Genomic DNA, 17,185 nt, shown 5'->3' on the forward strand with positions numbered 1-17,185 from the left:
AAAAGTTGTATGCTCGTGGAAACTTCTGTGAGTCACTCTTCAGCATTTACCAGAGGTCAGTGTTTTGCTGACCAGTGTTTGCTGACCAGAATAAGCTAATATTTGAATAGAAGATGAGTTCTAAACAATCTAAAGGAAAACTTAAATAGCAAAATCCCTCTTCACCCTGACCTATGACACAACATTTGCCCCTCTTCAATTATTCTTATCCAATTATTCTTATCCAATTATTCTTACTAGCTTAACCCCAAGCCTGGTTTCTGGATTGTACAGTTCTTATGTGGGCCATTAAGAATCAAGTGTATTAAATCAACGGATGGAAGAGAAAAACCTTATTCCAAATGGGGAAACAATTCATTCATGCATGTGTGCATTAATTCAATTCCTTACTCAGCTTAAATTACTTGTATTACATTGCATGTGCCCTCAGCTCCCTTGACCCCCCCCCCACACACACACACTTCGAGATACTCACTTGATTAAACAAGGACCCTAGTTAAAGGCACTGTTGCCCATAGTGCCTACTAAAGGTGGCTGGCAAAGAACCAAACTGTGCTGAGATCCCACATTAAATTATGATCATAAACTGCAAGTAGGCCCTAATGCTACCAGCAATCATACTGTTTCCCTGGTCCTTTTATTCTCCCACTCTCCCAGGGGATATTTTATACCTTCTCTGTTCTGCAAACCTCAAATACCCACTCACCACCCATTTTCATTCTCTGTGGATGCCTTGCTTCTGAGTTCACTAAGGAAGTAGAATGAATCAGAAGAGAGCCCCCACAAACACCCACCACCTGCATCAGGGCCATGTCCTGGGCTTCTTTCCCATGTCTGTAGATGAACACTTAGTGACCCTAGAAAAGCCCACTTTCTCCACTTGTAGACTAGATACCACTTACTCTCACCTACTCAAGGACATCACTCCAGTAATTGTCTTCACAATTCTTCCTTTTTTACTGGATCTTTTCCATCAATCTATGGACATTATTTCTCCCACCTTTGAAAAACCCTCTCTTAACCCCACTTCCTCCTCTAGCTGCTACCCCCATTTCTTTCTTTCTACAGGTTGTCTATATTCACCATCTCCAATATCTTCCTTCCCATTGTCTCTTTTTTTTAACTTTATTTATTTATTTGAGAGAGAGAGAATGTGAGCAGGGGTAGGCACAGAGGGGGAGGAGGAGGGAGAGGAACAGGGAGAGAATCCCAACCAGACTCTGTGCTGAGGAGAGAGTCTGACTCAGGGCTTAGTCCCATGACCCTGAGATCCTGACTTGTGCCAAAACCAAGAGTCAGACACTTTATCGACTGAGCCACCCAGGTGCCCCCTTGGTTCTCTCTTAAACCTAATCCAATCAGATATTTATCTAATCTACCTCAACTAAATTGCTGTTATCAAGGTCACCTTGACCTCCCTGTGGCTATATCCAATGGCTAAGTCTTAGTCTTCATCTTAACTTGATCAGCAGAATATCATCTCTCCTCCTTGAACCACTTTCCACTTGGCTTTTGGAAGCAGACTTACCTGGTCTTCCTCTTACCTCTCTGGCTGCTCCCCCTTAGTTTTCTTTGTTAGATTCTCTTCATCTTTCTGATCTCCAAAGCTTGGAGTATTTCAAGATTCAGTCCTTGGACCTCTTCTCTTTTCTATCTTCACTCACTTATTTGGTCTCATCCAGTCTCATGGCTTTAAATACCATTTATTATTTGCTGTGTCCTGCCTGCATTTCTCCCCTGAACTCCAGACTCACATATCCCACTGCCTCAATATCTTTACCAGATGACTAATAGAAATTTCAAATTTAACAAGTCCAAAACTGAACTCCTGACTTCCTCTTGCTGCCTCCCCACCACCAAACTCTGTATCTCTTCTACTCTTCCCCAGTTCTCAGGCCAAAATCTTGAGGTCATCCTTGATGCCTTGCTTCCTCTCACACTCCAGATCTGATCTGTCAGTTTAACCTTCAACCTGTGTCTGGAATGTGATCAGTTCTTACAGTTTCCACTGCTACCACTCACCTAAATTAGTGCAGGAGCTTCCCAACTAGTCTCCCAGCTTCCATTTTTGACACTTTTCAGACTCTTCTCAAAGCAGAAGTCAGAGTGATATTGATAAAACATAAATCAAAGAGGATCACTCCTCTGCTTAAAAACCCTCCGATGGTTTTTAGCAAACGCTCAATTCCTAAAATTCCTTTAAAGCCCTACTGCTCTGTTTCCTGCCCATTCCTTCTTCAGCTTCATCCCTTGCGTTTTTGTCCTGCCTGTCCCATTCTAGCAGTACTCTCCCTACCTTTTGCTGTTCCTTGACCTTCCCAGGCATCCCCAGACCTTTGTATTCACTGTTCCTGGAATGTTCTTCCTTCAGACACGACACACTCACCTCCCTCCCTCAGATGTTACCTTCTCAGTCGGCCCTTCCCTGTTAAACCATTTACAATTGTTCATTTATATATCAACTTGACTAGACCATGGGGTGCCCAGGCATTTGGTCAAATGTTATTCTGACATTTGATGTATGGATGTATCTGTGAGGATGTTTCTGGATGAGATGAACCTCTGAATTAGTAGACTGAGTAAAGCAGATTGACCTCCCAAATGTGGAGGGGTGTCATCCTATTAGTTGAAGACCTGACTAGAACAAAAAGGCTGGAGTAAGAGGGAAATTTTCCTGCCTGACTGTGAAATTAGTCTTCTGCCCTTGCACTGGAGCTTACGTCGTTAGCACTCCTGCTTCTCAAGTCTTCAGACTCAGACTGGAACCACACTACTGGCTCTGCTGGGTCTCTAGTTTGCTGACTACAGATCTTGGAACTTCTCTGCCTCCATAATCATGTGAGCCAATTCCTTAAAATAATTTATTTTAGATATAGAAGAAGGAGAATAAAGTCCATTGTTTCTGTCTCTCTGGAGAACCATGACTAATAAAATCTAAAATCACACCTCCGGGGGTGCCTGACTGGCTCAGTCAGTAGAGCATGCAACTCTTATCTTGGGTTGTGAGTTCAAGCTCCATGTTGGGTGTAGAGATTACTTAAAAATAAAGTCTCAAAAAAATAAAATAAAATAAAATCACAACTCCCAACCCTTCCACCATGTGAGGACACAGAAGGACCCCAGGTACGAACCAGGAAGTGGATCTTCACCAGCCACCCCACTGAATCTGCTGGCTTCTGATCTTAGACTTCCAGCCTCCAGAACTGTGAGAAGTAAACTTCCATTGTTTACAAGCTAAAAATAAAAAAAATAAAATAAAATAAAATAAAATAATATAAAATAGCAACTCCCAAGTACCTCCCTTTTACCTTCCCTGCTTTATTCCTGTAAAATTTATTGCCATCTACCAGAACATAGACTTATTTTACTTACCTCTTTTTTTTTTTTTTTTTTTTTTTGCCTATATCTACCCACCAGAATATGGGTTCCACAAGGGAAGGATTTATGTCAACTTCATTGATTGCTGTATCCTAGCACCAAGAATACCTGAGATACATGGAGTATTGGATAATATTTACTGAATGAATGAATCCCTATCCTATGCACAACATCAGCTTTGGGAGCTAGTGAAAGAGAGATGAGTAAAGCTAAATTACTAAACACTGTACTTTGGGTTCCTCATTTATAAAATGGGGATAATATCTCATGATGTCCTCATATCTCATGGGACTGTTATGGGGATTAAATGACTGAATATTTATGTAATGTTTGGAATAGTGCCTGGTATAGTACTATAGTAAGTGCTATATTAAGTAAACTAAATTTACATATACATATACATATACATACATCCCTGCCCTCAAGAAGCTTGCATATAATAGTGTGGACTTATGTAAAAAGTACAGAGTGTTCAGGGCACCTGGGTGATTCAGTTGGTTAAACATCCTACTCTTGATTTCGACTCAGGTCATGATCTTAGGGTCGTAAGGTTGAGCCCCACATGCAGCCCCACATTGGCTCTGTGCTCAGCTGGGAGTCTGTTTGAGGACTCTGTCCTTCTCCCTTTGCCCCCCCCCTCTAAAATAAATAAATAAATCTTAAAAAAAAAAAAAGTACAGAGTGTGCAGTGGTAGCACAGAAGACGGAAAGGGTCAATTTCCCCTTAAGGCCAAGGAACCCTTCACAGAGAAAGTGATATTTAATGTGCATCTTGGAGAATGAAGAGGTGTTTACTAAACCAATAAAAAGGGCATTCCAGGCTAAGAACACAGAGCAAATGTTTGAAGAAGGAGGCTCAGAAGTTAAGAATAAATCTGACCTCCTACCTTCCAGGAAGTGATGATCCAGAGTTGTCTCAATAAATCCAGCTTGTCAGAGAAAGACAACTATCATATGATTTCTCTCATCTATGGAACATAAGAACTAGGATGATCGGTAGGGGAAGAAAGGGATAAAGAAAGGGGGGGTAATCAGAAGGGGGAATGAAACATGAGAGACTATGGACTATGAGAAACAAACTGAGGACTTCAGAGGGGAGGGGGGTGGGGGAATGGGATAGACCGGTGATGGGTAGTAAGGAGGGCACGTTTTGCATGGTGCACTGGGTGTTATACACAACTAATGAATCATCGAGCCTTACATCGGAAACCGGGGATGTACTGTATGGTGACTAACATAATATAATAAAAAATCATTAAAAAAAAAATAAATAAATCCAGCTTGTTTTTCCTACTTTATGCTTTAATCTCTTTATTATGTAAGGGAAGGCGTTGGTAACACTGAATATTAAGTTGTAGAGAAAGTGTTGGAGATTGTTACACCCCTGGGAAACGTTTACCTCAATCTGTTTAATGTTCTTGATTAAAAGAATCTGCTAATTCTAAGTCACCTTAATATTCTTGAAAGAATATTCAGTTTTCTTATAATAATATTTCTAACATCTTATCTGTGCTGATAATGATCACTGATAACCATTTTGCTTAAAGGTGTTACATTAGAATTCATTTGTTTAAAAAGCACTCTGATTAAGAGGCACCTGATTTAGGGGCACCTAGGTGGCTCAGAAGTGTCTGCCTTCAGCTCAGGTCATGATCCCAAGGTCCTGGGATAGAGCCTCTCATCAGGCTTCCTGCTCAGCTGGAAGTTTGCCTCTCTCTCCTCCTCTGCCATTCCCCGGCTTGTGCTCTCTCTCTGTCTCTTTCTGTCAAATAAATAAAATCTTAAAAAAAAAAAAAAACTTTGATTTCAATTTTACCATACATTTTATTCATTTATTTCATTAGTTAACTAAAAGTAGGTTTTATTTATTGTTATAATGTCAGAATATTATCAGTGCTTATTTTAAGAATAAAACAACCCTAATGTCTATTAAAATATCTTCCAAGAGAATCTTTTTCTATGTTAAAAAATATTACATAAAAACAACATTAGTTCACATAACTTTGACTTAGTCCTTTTTTTTTTTTAAAGGTTTTATTTTTTAGTAATCTCTACACCCAACACGGGGCTCAACCTCACAATCCCAAGATCAAGAGTCATATGCTTTGACTGAGCCAGTCAGGCGCCCCCCCACTTAAAAAGCATCCTTTTAAGTAAATGATCTAGAAATCAGTGAAGAGGGACCTCTAGAAGCTAAAAAAGCAAGGAAATGCATGTCCCTTCAAAGCCTCTAGGAAAAATACAACATTGCTGACACCTAGATTCCAGCTCAATAAGACTCAGTGTGGACTCCTGACCACCAGAACTGTGATAGAATAAATTTGTAATATTTTAAGCGATTAGGTTGTGATAACTCATTATAGCACCAAAAGGAAATTTATACTGACTCTGAGGTATCTGTATTAGTTAGAATTGGATTCAGGTATAAGTGGTAGAACTCCCCAAATATCAGTAGCTTGAACAAAGTATACTTGAATGCGTTTTTATCTCTCATTAAAATAAGTTCAGATTCAACAATCTAAGACTTATATAGCAAATCCACCATTATCCAGGCTCCCTCTATCTTGTTGCTCTGCATTCCTTAAGATATGGTTTCAACACCATGGTTCCAGATAGCTGCTTAATCTCCAGCCATCACATACACATTCTAATCAAAAGGAAGAAAGAGAAAGTAGAGGAAAGCATGCCTTTTCCTTATAAAAAAAATTCACTGAAAACTGTACACACCATGCAGCTTGCATCTACTAGACAAACACTTGGTCATATAGCCACACCTCATTTTAAAAGATACTGGGAAATATAGCCTTTTTTCTGGGTGAGCTTGTGCCCAGTGAAAAATAAAAGACCCTATTCCCAGGAGAAAAGAAGAGCAGAAATAATAAGAACTACTTATAATAACTGTCACAGCATCAATCTCAGTTGAGATTACACTACAAAAAAATCAAAATCCTCAATAATCTGTTAGCTGTCACTCCTGCGTCCATCTTCACTAGAACCAGACACATTCAAGCTAGGACTTATTTTCCTTTACTCTGAGCTTAGATGAGAACTGCCAGTTTTGCCTATATGTTTCTTTACCTAAGAGTTAAAGGCTAATCAATACTTTTTTGACTGATATCTTTAGATGTATGAATATATCATCAGTCAGGTTATTGGTATTTTGCTGGCCCAAGTCAGTCTATCTCTTTCAGGTAAATATACATTTTTCTTCTAGGATCCTACAGTTTATTTTCAGAGGACATTCTTATTTCCTCATTCACAAGTTCTGGAAAGGCACTTTTCCATAGCCTGAAGGGACAATAATAAATTATAAAGACATTTGCCACTGGGTTAAAGCCTGGTGCCCACAGATAAGTTTTATTCTCCTCTATGGCCACAGATCATGGCCAGGCATACCAATCCTAGAATTGTCTGAAATTTGTTCCAAATGGAGCAAATTGTGACCATGTGGATGAGTATAAATCCAATACACTACTTGAAAGGTAACTGTGCAATTTGCTCTTGAAAATCTTTTTGGCTAGAGTCAGGGTTGGTCTAACAAGTAGGTGAAGAGAATATCTATGCTCACTGAATTACAACATGGTAGGTAAAATACCCATATTTTCCTGATGAAGAAATTGAGGCCTAGAGAAATTAAGCAGTTTGTCCAAGGTCTGAGCTCTTAAACATTACACTATTGATATAACTTGAGAAATATGGGGAGTATCTCTGCTGTAAAATACTTTCCCATGAGGCACACCTGGGTGGCTCAGTCAGTTAAGCATTTGCCTTCAGCTCAAGTCATGATTCCAGAGTCCTGGGATCGAGCCCTACATTGGGCTCCCTGCTCAGTGGGGAACCTGCTTCTCCCTCTCCCTCTGCCTGCTGCTCCCCTTGCTTGTGCTGTCAAATGAATAAATAAAATTTAAAATAAAATTTCCCCATGAATTTTCAGGATGCCTGAAATTTCAAACATTCTTTTGGTATGGAAAGCAAATATGCTGGGGAAAGTAAAGCTAACTCTTTAAAGAATTCAGCGGGGAAAATCATTATATTCTTTATACCCCCATAACCAGTACCTTACTTCATGAAGGCCACAGGGATTCTTCATTGCCTTCGGCATGTCTACACCAGTAGTTTTCAACTTTGTGAGGCAAAATGCTATATAACAACTAATTTTGATCATCATCCCCCCCATTATTCTGAAAGTTAATTCCTGGAGAAAGTAAATGATCTATTTTTCACAATTTAAAAATAATTTTAATATGACACTCTAACTTTAATATAAAGAAGAAATAAAAATAATTAACATAAGCTGCATTAGTTCAATTTTTAACAATGCTTGGCTGTGATTACATTAGAAACAAAAAACTCTACAAATTTTGGGATAGTGGAGACAGCACTGACCTCCTCCATCCCACACCTTATAGATAACTACTGGTCTAAACTCTTTCATGTGACTTGTAATGTTTTTATGCTCTGGACTCTCCTCACCTCTCCAGCCAATATTTTCACTGATCAACTCTCCTTGGGCTTGAATCCTCATAAACTACCTGAATATCCAATTCATACAATGGTTTCTCACTTACTGGTCTTTGAGCAAGAAGCCACTTTCTCGGGCTGGAACTCTTCATTATCCTCTCTCCAATTTTATCTGGCTAATTCCTTTTCATTCAGGTCTCTGCCTAGAAGTAATTTTCTCCAGGAGGCCTCCTCTGACATACCATGAGCTGTGGCATCCTTCCAGAGCATCCTGAAATTTCCTCTATTACAGCACATATCACATTGCTTTGCAATTTTCTCTTTACCTCTCTGGCCACTCCCTGAACAATGAGTTTTTTGAGAGCATAGACTATTTGTGGTCACTGTTAGTGCACACAATGATTGGCACAACGTTGGCATTCATAATGACTTGTTAAAGGAAAAGGAATTTGGAGAGCATCAAAAACTAACTTAGTTAAACTCTTTTATATTTCTACTGAAGGACACCTTGGGGAAGGAAATAATGAAGTTGGGAGTACTACAGTCAGCTATTACTTTTTAGAAACACATTATTTTGGAAATGTGCACAAACATCAAAAATGCAAAATGTATTTTGAAAAAAAATAAAATGTAAGAAACCTGACAAACATTACATCAGCCACGTTATTAAGATCAACATCAACAGTGATAAGTCATGTTGATAGTATATACTCTTGGTGTGATATGATGAAAATGGCACCTTACCTCCGTGGTTTTCCTCCCCCAAACCCACAATCCCAGTCTAAACAGAAGAAGGACATCAAACAAATCCCAGTTGAAGGGCATTTTACAAAATACCTGACAAGTGCTCCACAAAATTGTCAAGGTCATCAAAAACAAGAAAAGTCTAAGAAACTGTCATAACCAAGAGAAGCTTTTAAAAAGATAGAATGACTAAATGTAATCTGATATCCTAGATGAGTTCTGAAACAGAAAAGGGTAAAACCTAAGGCAATCTGAATAAAATATGGACTTCTGTTAATAATAATGTATCAGTACTTCATCAATCATAATAAATTTACCATGCTAAGATAAGATGTTAATAATAGGGGAAACTGGTCCCATAGGCAAATGGGACCTATCTGCACAATCTTTGCAATTTTTCTATAAATCAAAAACTGTTCTAAAACAAAAAGGCTTTATTTTTAATGGGCAAAAGATTTAAATAGACATAGCATCCAAAAATAAGTATATAAATGCAAAAAAACCCACAAAAATATTCTCAACATCTTCAGTCATAAGGCAAATGCAAATGAAGCCATAATGTAATGCCACTACAGACACATCAGAATGGTTAAAATGGGCAGCTCTTTCTGCCCGCAGGTCCTGTCCCCATGATTTAATAAACCACCTTTTGCACCAAAAAAAAAAAAAAAGAATGGTTAAAATGTAAATGTAAAAGAGTGGGAAGGTCAAGTGTTTGTGTGGACATAGAGCAACTGAAATTCTCAAACATGGATTATGGGAATACAAAATGATACAGTTGCTCTAAAAACCAAAGTGGCAATTTCTTGTAAGTTAAACATACACTTTCACAGATCCAGCAACTCCACTCCTAGGTAATTATCCAAGAATAATAAAATATATGCTCACTCACACATACATACGCACATACATGTAATGTAAAATGATACCATCAATCACAAAAATAACAAAAATAAAAAAGCACTGTCACTTAGAAAATCATGAAAACCCTGAAATAACCACAGGTTTATGTCCTTAGGCTTTGTATGCTAAAATATTTCAGGGTAAAGTATCATGATGTATGCAACTTTTTCTCAAATGATTCAGCAAAACAAAAAAGGAAGGAGTAATGAAAGGAAGAAAGGGAGGGAGGAAGAGAGGATAGAGGACAGCAAAAGTGGCAAAATATTAAAAACTGGTGAATCAAGATGAAGAGATGAATGAGTCATTTTATTCTTGTAACTTTCCTACACATTTGAAATTTACAGAATAGAAAGTTGTGGAATGGGGTGCCTGGGTGGCTCAGTCATTAAGCATCTGCCTTCGGCTTGGATCATGTTGGGGGGGTGGGCGGCCCTGGGATCAAGCCCCGCCCCCCATTGGGCTCCCTGTTCTGCTCAGCGTGGAGCCTGCTTCTCCCTCACCCACTCCCCCTGCTTGTGTTCCTCTGTCTCTCTCTCTCTGTCAAATAAATAAAATCTCAAAAGAAAGAAAGAAAGAAAGAAAGAAAGAAAGAAAGAAAGAAAGAAAGAAAGAAAGAAAGTTAGTTGTGGGGAAAAGCAAGATCAGTAATAGCACTGTTAAGATAATAGGAGTCAATTTTTATTTTTTTTATTTTGCTCTCTGGCTGAAGGTTAGCCAGAGTACTTATGTTGCCTGAGTACTTACAATGTGACTGTCTTCACAGAACAACAGTCTGTGAACTGTGACATGTTTATTAAACTGTGAAGCATTTATTAAAAGTTGCTCAGAGGGGCGCCTGGGTGGCTCAGTCGGTTGAGCAGTAGACTCTTGATTTCAGCTTAGGTCATGATCTTGGGTGTCATGAGATCCAGCCCCCTGGGGGGCTCCAAGCTCAGCAGGGAGTCTGCTTCTCTCCTCCTTTTCCTTCTCCCTCTGCCCCTCTCCCTACTCGAGCATTCTCTCTCTCTAAAATAAATAAAATAAAATCTTTAAAAAACAGTTGTTCAGATAGTTCGACTAAATTTAGGATTATATATTTAACACCAGTACAACCCAGACGTAAAATAAAAAGTTCTATTAAACAACTCCTTTTGTACTCCATTGACTCTAGATAGCCTCAACCTATTTGTCCAGTTGTTTTGGAATCATATAGACATTTTTATTCAGGATCAACCTTAAAAGAAGGCAGAGTAGGCAAAAGAGATAAGTTAACTAATTTTTTATTTAAAAGAATCATCCCAATGGCAGTCTGTATGTTCATTTCAACAATGGTACTGCTGGTCCAACATTTCTCAGAGTCCCACATTTGGAGCTTCAGAGCCTGTTTGTGAATCTCCTAATACAATCAATATGGTTATTTTATTTTTACTTTTATTTTTCAGTGTGGTTATTTTTTTAAATTTTATTTTATTATTATTTTTTAAATTTTTAGTTATTTATTTGAGAGAGAGACAGAGATAGCAAGAGGGAGAACAAGCAGGGGAGGAGAGAGAGAAGCAGGCTCCCCACTGAGCCAGGAGCCGGATGCAGCTCCATCCCAGGACCCTGGGACCATGATTTGAGCCAAAGGCAGACACTTAACTGCTTAACTGACTGAGCCTCCCAGGCGCCCCTAAGTGTGGTTATTTTAAATACATCCACATTTCATTTAGGACAAAATGGCATTTGAACATGTGATCACTCAACTTATTTATCATTCTTTAAGACATATGACTGTATCTTTGAAAAATCATGGCTACCTTAATGAATTAAAAGCTGCCATCATAAGCTCCCCCCTGCTGTGCTTTTTCCCTCTCTCTCTAAAAAAGAAAAGAGAAAAAAAAAGTTGCCATCATAAATGCTATTCCAAAAAAAGTTCTGTGTCTATAAAATAAAATAAAACAAAATAAGAGCTCCTATTTTAGGCCAGGAGTTGGCAAATATTCTCTGTAAAGTTTCAGACAGTACACATTTTAGGCTTTGCTGGTCGTATGGATTCTGTCACAACTAATCAACTCTTCTATTGTAGTACGAAAGCAGCCACAGACAATACTTAAACGAATGAGCTTACCTTCATTCCAATAAAATTTTATTTACAAAAACAGTTTGTGTAACACATCTGGCCCACAGGGCCTTTGTTTGCAGACCCCTGTTTTAGGTAATAATGGATAACTGACAAAAATACGTTGATCCCTGAACAACTTGGGGCTTTTGGGTGCCAGCCCCCATGCAGTTGAAAATCTGTATAAAACTTTTGACTCCCCCAAACTTTAACTACTGATAGCCTACTGTTGACCAGAAACCTTACTGATAACATAGTTAACACATATTTTGTATGTTAAGTGTATTATATACTGTATTTTTACAATAAAGTTAGCTACAGAAAAAGTTATTAAGAAAATCATAAGGGAAATGTCACCTGGGTGGCTCAGTCGGCTAAGCATCCAACTCCTCTTTTTAGCTCAGGTCATGATCTCAAGGTCATGATCTCAGTGTCATGAGATCGAGCCCCACGTCCGGATCCATGCTCAGTTTGGAGTCTGCTTGAGATGGTTTTCTCTTCCCTCTCCTTCCCCCTCTTTCCTCTCTCTCTCTCTCTCTCTGTCTCTCTTAAATAAATAAATAAATAAAGGGTTCCTGGGTGGCTCAATTAGTTGAGTGGCCGATTCTTGTTTTTGTCTCAGATCATGATTTTGGGGTCCTGGGATTGGGTCCCACTTTGGGGTTCATGCTCAGTGGGGAGTCTGCTTCAGGATTCTCTGTCTCCCTCTGCTCCTCCCCCTACTTGCGCACACGCACGCATGCATGTGTGTTCTCCCTCTCTCTCTCAAATAAATGAATCTTTAATAAATAAATAAATAAATGTACTATACAAAATCTGCATGTAAGTGGATCCACACAGTTCAGACCTACCTCGTTCAAAGGACAACTGTATATAGCCTTCCAAAGTGACAGCAATTACTGGGATATATAATTTTGGGCTTAAAAATTTTTTTTCATCCACTGTTTACTAGTCAATTAGTAAGGCATTTTAAAATCTTGTTTAAAAGCATTTTTTAACAGCATTTGAGTAAAGTATTGTACTGATGCTTCCTCTCCCGAGGGGAAGCGATTATAATACAAGTACAGCTTTATCATTCAATCAGAAATAGCCGTGTTTTGATTTTTAAGATGATCATTAAAAATAAAAGCACAGTGCATCATCCACTGCTCCGAGAGTACTATTGTAGACTCCATTCTTCGGGAAGTAATCTGAGGTCACCTCACTTAGTATCAATACAATCTTTGTAAAACGGGGGGTGGGGACACATAAACATAAAACACAGCAAGCATACACACAAAAAATTCAATGTCAAAATGAGAATGTGATCAATTATTAGTGAGTAAATTAGTCTATCCAAAACATCAAAAAGAATACAAGGTGAAAGCAATCTACAGAGTACTTCTAGCATTGGCTATTCGTTTCATTGCCACATGGAAACAAACATATTTCCTTGGCATTCACAAATTTAAAAAAATAAAACTAAAAATCTTTTCTCAGATAGAGATTGATGTTTGTAAATGAAATGCTTGATATAAAGAGAAAGAACCATAAACAGTTCTATTGAAACAAATGGTGCCTTTTTCTTTGTTCATTTAAAAACATTTGTTGGAATTAATGATTACAATTTTCACATCTTCAAAAGAAAAGAGATATGAAATGGGGCCTGCACTAACATTTCATACTTACTGGACTATTTTTCCCTTTTGACATTTTCCCACTACACTAGTGATTCTCAAACGCAATCTTTGAATGCACCAACATCACCTGTGAATCTGTTAGAAACGCAGATTTTTGGACCTTACCCCAAACCTCCTGAATCAGACACACGGGAAGTAGGGCCCAGTGACAAGCCTCCAGGTATTACGGATGCATGCACAGGTTTGAAAACTACTGGTCTACCTCTAAGGAGATGCTTATGCAGCTACCACAAAAGATAAAGAGCCATACTCTTGGTTGTTGGGTCCTAGCACAGGCCCATCTCAAGTCTCTTCACTCATCCCATGTTTTACTAGCTCAGATCTAAAGGAGGGGAGAGTGAAGACGGCTTCCAAATGCAAGCCCATACTCACTCATAACTGCTACTCTTCCTGCTCATCATCAACCGCCTAATCCACACGTAGATTTAACATAGTCGCATATGAGGCATCTACACTTTCTCACTCAGCTAAAACTCAAGGACTAAAAGTGCATAACGGGGACAGGGAGGAATACCATTTTTCATAAGAAGAATTACATAGCAATTGACTCCTAAACCATGTGTATGTATAACATCAATTGCAATAATATCTTAGGCATATTTTCAAAAGAGATCCATTAGAACCTTCCCTTTTATAAATTCGTTTATATATAACATGTTTTTGTATACTGATGGGGAATTAAATGTCACCGAAATTACCGCACTCTCAGAATGTGATAAAAATTCACCTCTTTCTAATGAATAAATAAAATCTCAAAAAAAAAAATTTAAAAAATTCACCTCCAAATACAGAAGCACAAGAACACATTACTTTCAGTTTCTTTCTGTTTGGCCTTAACACCTGCTTGATCAAAAAATCACAGCCCTAAAAATTAACAAGCTCTTCTGAATTAAAACAATTTTTTAAAATAAATAAGGATGTAATGAATGAATGAAAACACTACCCTATGCACTGTATTATAATAAGTATTAATGGGAGGGGAGGTTATAAATTAAAAAAAAAAAAGATACTGGGATAGACAGTTAAGATGTTCAGAGGACAGACAGCAGGGGGATCTGAGGTCAGCAGCAGGAACCTCCAGATGTGGAAACTGAACTGGTTTTTGAAGGATGGATGTGTAGGGAGATGGGAATGAAAATTCCAGATAGGCAAATGCTGTGAGCAAAGACTCTGAATATACTTGGCACACTTGAAGAATAACAGAGTAGACCAGTTTAGCTGGAGAAGAACATCCATATAGGAAAAAATTGGTAAACTGGGTCCATTTTACCGTGGTCTTAAACGTCAGGCTGGGGCATTTGATTTCTTCTAAGAGAAATGAGGGACCATTTAAAATTCTAGGGACATAATGAAAGCAGTATTTTAGGAAGACTGATTTGACTAAAGGTGTCAAGTAGGTTACAGCTGGGCTTCTCAAATTGTAAAATGTATATTAAATCACCTGGGATCCCATTAAAATGCAGATTCCAATGCAGTAGGTCTGGCGTGCAGGCTAAGATTTCTGTATTTCTAACACAGTCCTAGTGATACCCAGACTGTTGGTCCTCAGACAGCACTTTGAGTAGTGGAGAATTAGGGTAAATTTGTAAATTCAAGATATCCCCTAAGGTCTAATATTGAAATAGGAAGAGAAAGAACACCATAAAGAAAATAACTTTTTTTTAATACAAAGAAACATAGCTAAAAAGCTGATAAATAAAAAAAGAGAAATACTAAAATTATATTCTATTTGCCTTAAAAGAAGGCAGGAAAGAAAGAACCAAAGAACAACAATAGATCGGACAAATAGAAAATAGGCAAACCATAGTAATAATCACATGCAGTGAAATGGACTAGAGCCGCACATATATGTGTGATTAATTGATTTTTTTGACAAAGTCTCAGAAGCAATTCGGTGGAATCTTCTCAACAAATAGTATTGAAACAATTGAATATTCATGTGCCCCATCCCCCCAAAAACAAACCCTGCACTGTGTTCAAAAATTAACCAAAAATAAATCATGGACCCAAAGGTAAAATATAATAAAACTATAAAACTTCTACAAAAAAGCTTAGGAGAAAATCTCTGTGACTTCAGTTTAAACAAAGATTTTTTTGCTTACAACACCAAATGTGTCATTCATAAAAGAAAGAAAGAAAGAAAGAAAGAAAGAAAGAAAGAAAGAAAGAAAGAAAGAAAGAAAGAAAGATTAATCTTCATCAAAATTCAAAACTTCTCTTTGAAAGACATCTTTAAGAAAATGAAAAGATAAGCCACAAACTAGGTGAGAATATCTGCAAATCACATATCTGATAAAAGATTTGAATCCAGAATTTATAAAGAACTCTCAAAATTCAATAATGAGAAATCCAACCACTCATTAAAAAGAAGGAACAAATGAAAAAAAGTAACGTGTTACAAATTTACGGTGCTAGTTTATTTGTTTGCAAGGAACAGATATTTCTTATTCAAGCAGCTAAAGTGAAAGTGGAGGCCATAAGAAAAAGAACATAAGAGAATCTTACAGAAACAAATGCAGAGAGTATGGTACAATGTGTCCCAGGAAATGGAAAGTCACTAGACACTGCTCTCTGCACCTCTCTGCTAGATGCTTTCCCATCTCCTTGTGCTTCCTTCTGCTTACTCTCCATCAGTTTGCTCATTACGACTTTCACTCCTGACTCTGAATTAACTTTCAGTTAAGTCTCAGTTCAAGTTCTCAAGAGAGGGGCACCTGGGTGGCTCAGTAGGTTGGGAATGTGCCTTTGGGTCAGGTCATGATCCTGGGGTCCTGGGATGGAGCCCTGCATCATTTGGTTCCCTACTCAGTGGGGAGCCTGCTTCTCCCTCTTCCTCTGCCCCTCCCCACTGCTCATGCCCTCTCTCTCTCCTACCCTCTGAAATAAATAAAGAAAATCTTCAAAAGACGTTTAAAAAAAAAGTTCTCAGAAAGAACCAGCTTGGATCAGTATTTGGATTGGCTGCCAGGGTCAGAAGTCCATCTCTGGTTCAATCATTTATTACCTAGACAGAGAATTTCTTATAATATTTCAGGGTCTGTGAGAGAAAGGAAGAGGGACAGTTCAGCGTGGCAAACAAACTGATGACAAATCTGTTAAAATGACTGGCAGGAGAGACTCCCAGGTTCAGCTGAGGCCTCTATTGTTTGCTTAACAGATGTCAAGTACTTCCCTTGCTCTAAAGGCGTGTGCTTTTCTGAGCATGTTAAAACAGCGAGAAACCAGTTCTGTCAGTCCTAAGGTATCATCCTCCTCCAGACTATATGAGTTGATGAAAAAATCACTGAGGTGGAAGAGCAGGTGGTGAGGTCTGCTCCCTGAGTTGCTATGCCTTTCCTTCCTCCCAGCCCACATGCATGAGGCAACATGGGAGTTCTTATCCCCCAGAGGAGGTTTTAAGAGAGTCACTTGGACAGCTTGAAATGTGGGGGTACATGGGAATTGTCTCACTTTGAAAAAGCTCTAAGTGAAAGGTTGTGGCTACATTAGGCACAGATGGCAGAGCAGAGGGAGGGAAGGGCAGGAGAGAGAGATGCAGGTCCAGGAGGGAGCCGTACTCAAGCCGGTGTGGACATGGGGTGGGAGTTGGACAAAGTACGAGCCTACAGGAGGAAACTGGCTTGGCTTTAAAGGGTGCCTGCCCCTTTTAAGAGCTACACCATCTCAAATGCGGATCCACTAATGTGGACTCAATTTTTTCCTATCTAAGAATTATCTGAAATTGAGAGCTGATCAAGATTTTATCCAAGGTGTAGGGAAGGATGAATCTTCAGAGCTGGTTTAAATGGAGAATGGGGATGGGGGCATGGCGGGGGGTCTTGCTTGCACCCTTCTAGTCCAACAACTTCTTCATTTTTTAATTTTTAAAATTTTCCTGATAAGATAAAGTCCTCTGCTTTATTCACGTTATTTGTACATTCCAGCAAGCTTGGGGGGGGGG

The 17,185-nt window shown here is 38.6% G+C and overlaps 1 protein-coding gene across 4 annotated transcripts in view; it reads right to left on the bottom strand.

The window, feature by feature from the left end:
- Window positions 1-17,185, bottom strand: part of ACYP2 (acylphosphatase 2) — a 255,891-nt gene that overhangs the window by 211,603 nt on the left and 27,103 nt on the right. Inside the window, exon 3 of one of the 4 annotated variants that reach the window (XM_040623484.1) lies at window positions 3,132-3,234. The exons of the other annotated variants lie outside the window; for them this stretch is intronic. The gene's annotated coding sequence lies outside the window, so the exon portion shown is untranslated. The remainder of the gene's footprint in view (window positions 1-3,131; window positions 3,235-17,185) is intronic. 4 annotated transcript variants of the gene reach the window in all.

The sequence above is a fragment of the Ursus maritimus genome, unplaced genomic scaffold (assembly GCF_017311325.1).
Source record: "Ursus maritimus isolate PB19 unplaced genomic scaffold, ASM1731132v1 scaffold_6, whole genome shotgun sequence".
In the NCBI taxonomy this organism is placed as follows: domain Eukaryota; kingdom Metazoa; phylum Chordata; class Mammalia; order Carnivora; family Ursidae; genus Ursus; species Ursus maritimus.